Source organism: Mchenga conophoros, linkage group LG3 (genome assembly GCF_057382185.1).
Source record: "Mchenga conophoros isolate Kocher_MC1m ecotype Shallow Benthic linkage group LG3, M_conophoros_male_GT1.1, whole genome shotgun sequence".
NCBI classification, from domain to species: Eukaryota; Metazoa; Chordata; class Actinopteri; order Cichliformes; family Cichlidae; genus Mchenga; species Mchenga conophoros.
This window is the reverse complement of record NC_140528.1, coordinates 84,763,444-84,771,264: the sequence shown is the minus strand read 5'-3', so window position 1 is coordinate 84,771,264 and position 7,821 is coordinate 84,763,444. Positions and strand designations below refer to the sequence as shown.

Here is a 7,821-nt window from a genome sequence, read left to right as displayed (position 1 = left end):
TCACAGTATGTCTCAAACTGTATTCATTTCTCCCCTGTAACATTCACATTCTCTCAACAACACAGTGTAATTTCATCATCAACATATAGCCTGTAACTACAGTTTTCTTCTTTTGCAGAATCCTCCACATGCACTCTTAAAGAAAACAAACATTAACAACACACATGGATCGTGTAGTGGACAGGCGTCGGCCATCCACATTCCAGAGGTGCCATAAAAAAGACCATAAAGTCAACCATCCATAGCTGTGGGAAGAATGTTATTCACATCATCAAAATAACCTTCACATGTTCCCAAAAACACAGTGTAACAGCATCACCACTCATAACCTGTAATAAAGAAACAAACGTCCACCAATTGTTCTGTTACACAGCAAATCCAGCATGTCCAAATTAACACTGTCGGATTTGATTTCAACACTATTAAAGTGTCTATATGGGTCCACACCAGAGAGTGTTATTTTAACTCTTTTTGGAGAGTTGGTACATTAACTCTGATTTAGTGTTAAACACCAAATCTGTCTGGAGTTGATAATTTAACACTTAGTGTTAAGAGTTTATATATTAACTCTCAAAGAGTATTTTAGTTTAACTACTTAAGAGTTATCTTCTAATTCATTCTAAAAAGCGGGAATTTTACTGTTCTGAACTTCTAGAAATTTCTTTTGGAAATAAACATTTACTAAAATATGCAATGGTTTTTGAAAAACATTTATTCTGAACTGTGCACCACAATTTCAAAACATTTTCTGAAAGATGTAACAGTGTACATGTTCTCACTTTCATTAGAATTTTGTTTATCAAAAGGTCTGACATGGTAAATGCAAATAACAGCATTCTCATCACTTATTTCTTCAATACAATATGCATGTCCTTCATTCATCCCTTTGTGGAACTTCAACGCACTTCTGCTCTCCCCCATATTCCATCTTCACAAGCATATCCTGTGTGGAGATTGAATAAAAATTAGTTGACACTAAATAATGGCACAAATAATCCAGTAAACAATTGCAGCACAGTAAAAAAAAAAAGGAATCCTTTTTGAGCCACTACTTGTGTAAAGTATTTTCCCAAAAGACAAAGACACAGGCAACAGGTAATACTGAACTAAATGTAAAACCTCAACCTTTTTAATTTTTACCTAAACCGTGTGCACAAAACTCTGGAGGGATCTAAATTCTAACGTAGAATCCAGTCAGGACGTCTGCTACTGCTGTTTGCTCGGTTTTTTTTTTTATGGGCGATCGTTTTCAGGCTTCAAGTAGCACCATTATACCAACATTTCACATTCTAGACATTGTTTTATTTGACCAAAAGTTTGACTGAAAATTCACATGCAAGCTTTTTTTCAAGGCTGTGGTATTTGCCCGCAAACAATACCTTTCAGCTAGCTAAAACAGAATGTTATGCTATCACCGAGCAACATGGCTAATGCCTTTCACACAGCTTTGTCTCAACTCCAAAGAGCCACAGAAGTAAAAGCTCATGATAATAATTGAAACAATCTTTGAAAAAATGACTTACCAAGCATGGCAAACAACTCAAATATGTAGAGCAAAATGTTCCGAAACGGCTTCACTTCAGCTTCAATTGGAGCCGTGCTGGGGGCGGAGTCTGTGAATTTACTCTATTGGTGTCATAGCCCCTGTAGGAGTTCAGAGTTAAGAGGTCAAGAGTTAATGTTTCCATTGTAACACCTCCAGATTTGACAGAGAAACACTCATTTTTAACACTCGATTTTAACTACTATCATTTTATACCTCAGAGTTACATTAAAAGAATGTGACTCTGCTTAGAGTAAAATTAACTCTACTTTTGCAAGAAGACTATTAACACCAAAAAATTTAACACTTTTGAATTTGCTGTGTAGAAATCACCTCATCAAATCACATGATTAACCATCTGTTGTAAAAAGAAATGGAAATGTTAGCGCTGCGCAGGTGTATACACTCTTTCTCACAGTAATCTCTGTGAGCAACACAAGGTAGTGAATAACGCACCCATGGTAAATTCACAGACACAGAAAAAATTAAACTAAAAAGGTAAAATTTTCAGAGTTCACATAGTCATGTGACCCAAGTTTCCTCCTGTGGTCTCCTTCTGCTCCTGCAACAGAGACACACACAGAGATTCATCCACACCTTTGTCAGGTGGGGGTTGACTTCACACAATGGTGTTAAGTCAGTCAGTCTTGTCAGCTTTTTTCAGTCAGTCAGTTTGTTTTTATTTCCATTCATTCATTCATTCTTTCTTTCTTTGCTGATAGTGGAACCTGTCGTCGCATTTAGTTTCCACTCTCAGCAAAATGACGTCATTTCAAAAAGAAAAAGAACTTTAGATCGGATTACCTCGCTGAATCCTTTTTGGACAGGAACTTACTTTCTAATTGTCCCAGATAAGTGGCTTTCTCCTGAGCCCATTTTAATGTGGAGAAACTCACTTGCAACAATTTTCTTGACGACGTGTAGCGCTTTTAATTCCCGACGTGCAGATCTGCTTAAAGAAAAGAAATTGACAAACAAAAATCAGTGCACTGTTCAAAAAATAAAAATAAAATGAAAAATGACCAATAAAACTGAAAAACAAAAGAAAATAAAAAAATACAGAAGCCCGGTCTTAGGACTTGTCACAAAATGTTCTTTCTCTTATAGGTGAGAAAACACCCATACTTCAAAAACAAAAGCAAAACAAAACAACAAAACAAAACAAAACAAAACAAAACAAAAATCTGCTAGTTTCACTCATTTAAACTCTGGCTGCAGGATTCTGTTCACCCTGCTATCATGTTCCCCAAAATAATACTACTTCAGTCGTCTATGTATCAGTTCTCAACCCACTCAATAAACCAGACTGGATGATGGTAACAGTATTACCTACTTAAAATTGTGTTTGATCTTCATTACGTGTGTGTGTGTGTGTGTGTGTGTGTTAGTCGGGTTAATACATTTTCTGTTTTTATGTATCCTTTCATGTACCTTCCCCTTTTTTCTGAAACAAAACTCCGTTCACTCCAAATTTTGTTTCAGAAACATCTAAATAAAAAACTCTGTCATAGTCAGGCACAGCTAAACCCCAAATGCTTGCAGGTTACCATAGGCAACCACGCTGTGTGTTATTAACCCCTTCTCCAAATACCCTCTGTTAATGTGTAACACTTTGTGTATGATTTTTGTTATCTCTGGTGCATACTATCTACATGTGTGTTGTCACCTTTCCATTTTTCTAAGAGTGCACTTGCATACCTCCGTGCTTGTCTTCCTCCCCCTTTTGTGGTGGTCTGGACACTGTGTCAATCCTCCACTTCCAGGCGGTCGCTTGTCTCCCTGGATTCCTTAACCCAATTTGATTCCCCGCACTAAAACAGCCGCCTCAGTCCTCTTCTGCTCCTTTCTCTCCCACTTTTCAGTCCAATGGCAGTCAGTTTTTTCAGCTTTGTCCCGTGTCTTTCTTTGTCCCACTGTCTCTTTCATTGCCATCTCACTCCAAACATGGCAAGTGTCAAACTCAGACAGTCTTCTCAAAAGTCCTTCACACACAGTGAGGTTGCAGCTTGCTGGAAACGCATCTCCATCCATCCAATCTAGATGGTGGTTCTTCTCTTTCTGATGCTGTTTGCCCGCAGCGCTGCTGGACCTCTCTGCTCAGAACTCTGGTATTGTCTCTTGGACTCCTGTCCACTGTTGATGTTCATGCTCGTGCTCCTGGAACTGCGCTCGGTGTCTTCAGGGAGAGATTAGCTTCCTTGGAGCTTGCTTGTTCAGGATGAGGACGGGAAGCTGCAAAACAATTCAGCCAAAAAATTCTGGCTGGGCGGTTCTATATATATATTATTATTTTTTTAACCTATAATTTTCTTCCGACTGCTGCCCGTGGAGAATTGATCCAGGTCCGTTCCCCACCTGTAATCGACAGACTGAGAGACTTTCATTATTCACTGTGACTGCATATGTTTTCATCACTCCTAAAGCAACACATCTCTGCTTATTTTGTTTTGAACTCTACTGACTTTAAACCCCAAAAATGAAATTTTTATTTGGTCTTAACTACAAACACAAAAATCTTCTTGATGTTATTGTTAATTATTTTCATCCACCACACTCCAAATTATGTTTTTCTTTTGCGTCCAGCAGGGGAAGAAGGTGACCTGTAGCGTCACTGCTTCCCCCAGTTGGAGACAATTTCCCACTCACACTTCCACACTTTTTATTTTCTTTGTTTTCATGATTTTCTTTCTTTTTGTTTTATTACCTCATTGTTTTACACCCACACATTAACCTGTTAACTCACTCCTCCAACCTCATCTTCCTTTCACCCCAACAGCTCTCATACAGTCAGCAATCAAATTCTCCATTCATCCTTGAGTACTTGGTCACCTTTAAATGTCACTATTAATTTTATCAATTTATTTATCATTAGTCTAACACTGATCCACTGTTTTCTTTTCTTTATTTATCTTCAGTTCATTTTCTCCTATTTGATCACTACGATTTCTTGACTACTTATTATTTCACAAAAAAATCAACTAATCTACTTTGTCTCCCTCTTTGTCATCAAGGAATTCACACACACTCACAGGCTGGTCACTCGCCCCCACCTTTTCTTTCTCTCTCACACACACGCAAATTTTACTCTTCGTTCATTCCACCTGTGAACCCGCCCCCTCGAGGCTGGCTCACACACACTTCATGCTTCTCGCAGTCCCATTCAAAGTTTCTGCGAGACACTTCTGCTGATTCAGGACAACGCCCCAAGCGGCACACAGAGCGGGTACCGTCCGCTCGTGCACCTCACGAATTGTGCAAACATGCGCCACGGACTCGATACCGCGGTTTCTCTTCCCCGAAAAAATATAAAACCAAATTAAACCCCCCAATTGACTTCACAGTTTGCAACAATTCACGACACGGCCGCCTGCCGCGATTTCTGCACACCACAAACACACACTTTTAGACACGAATTATTTTATTACTTTAATTGACTCCCGTACTTCCGACGAGACGCCGACTCTAACGGCGCTTTCACACACACACGCAATCTACACACTGCAGTCAGTGGGCTGAGCCAAGCAGTCGTTCTCTCACTAACAAAGCAACTTTCCCCCCACTCTCATGCATGTTATCAACCACGACTAGGATTCAACACCTAGCTTTAGTTATTTAGGGCGCCCTCAGTGCCCAGGTTACCAACCTGCCAAATCCCAAGGACGCGTCCGTCCAAGGGTGGAGTTGCCAAACTCGGAGCGCACACTGTCACGGCTCAACGGCACGAGGGAACAGGGATGGACACAGGCGCAGAAACCAACCCGGAAGCGAGGTGACAGAAAACAAATGATTTATTTCCGCCCACAGGTAAACAAAGGTGAAACACAAAGCGACGCCACCACACTAGTGGAGCGTAGGATTCGTCGGTGATAATGAGGGCGACCTAGACACCTCTAGGAGACGGCTGAACAGCGGGGACAGCGGGGAGGTAGAAACAGGACTAGGTAGGGGCCGGGGGCACTGGAACAAGAGGAGATCACGATCAGAGGGATCCAGCAGACAACCAATAATCCTCCGCAGTTGAATTGAATTGCCTTACTTGGTTTCAGATGGAGGGGACAGGTGGAGCGGAAAACCCGGAAGCGGTCGAGGTGTGGGGAGGCAGGCAGGTGAGCGGTGGGCCGGCAGGCCACGTTGTGTAAGCAGCTGGCGGCCCAGGTCCAGGAGGACGGGAGCGAGGGGAACAAGATCTCCACTCCGGGTGCTATCGCTGAGGACAAGAAAAGACAGGTCAGTCATCACACGGCGTTAAGACAAGGTTTAGGATGCTCCACTGAACTAACATGGGAATAGCAGATACTCAGGCGATGAGTGGTTGAGAGCGCAGGTCTGATATACCGCTGGCACGATTGCTCACAGGTGGTCAGCCAGGGAGGGGCAACCGGACTCCGCCTAAAGCAGGAGGAGCCGCTGTCTGAGACCTGCAGGTGCCCAACCAGACCATGACACCCACGGCCCTTAGCCGGCGACAAAGCTTTTCAGCCCCGCTTTCTAACTAATAGCAGGGCTCTAGACTAACTTTTTGCCATGGGCGTACCGGTACGCCTAAGTTAGGCGTACTGGCACAAAAGTTAGGCGCACACAAATTTTATAATAATTGATATAATATAATGTGTTTTTCTGGATACACTGTGCTTTTTCAGCATTCAAAGATTGATGACACCGTGTCAGAGCACTGGCTATGAATTTCAGAAGGATCAGGCCTTAACTTAACAGAAAAGTTAGCAATAGTTCTTTTCCTATTACAGCTACATCCACTTCTGTCGTGCCTAGGCTGCTCACTAGGGCTGGGTATCATCACTGATTTCTATAATCCATTCGATTCCGGTTTTCAAAGTCCCGATTCGATTCAACTTAGCCTCAGACAGTCATTTATCAGTACTGACTTCATCAGAATTGTGAACATCACAGCAGATGCCTTTGTGTGAAAGTAACTGAGAATAAAACACAGAAAAACATGAAGGAGATTTTCCTGGTCTGGCTTTTTATAGCAGATAACCTTAAAATATTCTACAATGTTCTGCATATAAAGTTTAAATTTCTTCAGTATTGAACAACAGAAAAAATAGGCTTTCTTGTCCGAGGTCATTTAAGTGAAAAAAAGAAAAAGACAGCAGCCACAGCGCTGTAAACAACGGTAGACTGGTGGGTAATAAGCGAATGAATAACACAGAAAACAGAGATTGGAGACGGGAAACCGTTCTTGAAGTACAGAGAGAGAGAGAGCTAGCTGTGCAGGAAGTGTGATTTTAATAGTCGTGGAAGCAAAACAGCAAAATTCAGCTAGGTGAATTTTGGTTGGAGAGAGACAAAACCTGCAGCTCAGAATCAGCGCAAAAAGACGTAATCACAGCGCAGACCGGACGCATCAGGATCGCTAATCTCCGACAGCGTGTCCATCTTCGGACCGTCGGGTGAGAAAGCCGAGAAAGACAAAGCTGATTCTGATGCGTCGGTTCCGCTCTGTGTTTACGTCTTTGCGTGGAATCCGTGTAGCTGCTCTCATCTGCTGTTTGGTTGTTGTTGAACTGGTGTAATGGGCTAAGTTTCCATTCAGCTTAAACACTCCCAAGAAAATCTCCAGGACTCAGACGATTGGATTCCAGAAGTTTTTACTGGGCACTTTTTTGTGAAACTGTAAACACAATACAATGAAATATACTGTAAACACAATACAATGAAATATATGAAATGTATTATAGATGCAATAAGCTCAAAGCATCTGGCTAATTATCACAGCTTGACAGCCTAGCCGCATAGCTTATATGAGACACAATAAAGTTAACCGAATAACAGACAACGGTTCAAAACGCTTCACCGCTTAATTGTACAAAATGAATTATACTCACAGACTATGCCTTAGCGAAGAGAAAAGGATTAATCCTGTAACGGCGGAGCTGGCGGTTGAATGAGCCCACACGCTAATATCCCGAGTCACACAGTAGATTCACTTCCTGACTCTCAGCGTAAACTGCTCTCGTGTTGTCATGGTTACGAAAATACACACACCGCTCTAAGCTACGATAGCGAGATAAAGAGAACACAAAGAACACATTTCTGGGGGCATAACACTCCCCGCTTGGGGTCTTTAAGAGCCCACATCAATTGGCAGAGTCAGACTTTGGAGAAAGAAGCAGAACTACTTCTGTAATGGGACGAGAGAATCCTCTTCTATTTCCATCTTTAACGACCTCCACTTCGACTCTCCGGACCAGACCGTCCTTCCCTGGAAAGGCTTTCGTGATGATGCCCATGGGCCACTCATTTCTCTCTGCCCGATC

General features: G+C 42.0%; 1 long non-coding RNA gene across 1 annotated transcript; it reads right to left on the bottom strand.

Annotated features, from left to right (window-relative positions):
• Positions 1-694: 694 nt before the first annotated feature.
• LOC146581212 (uncharacterized) lies at positions 695-1,587 on the bottom strand. The gene is made up of 2 exons (XR_014891313.1): positions 1,524-1,587; positions 695-943 (listed from the first exon to the last, which is right to left on the bottom strand). It is a non-coding gene; the product is annotated as an uncharacterized LOC146581212 (long non-coding RNA).
• Between the last annotated feature and the right edge of the window lie 6,234 nt (positions 1,588-7,821).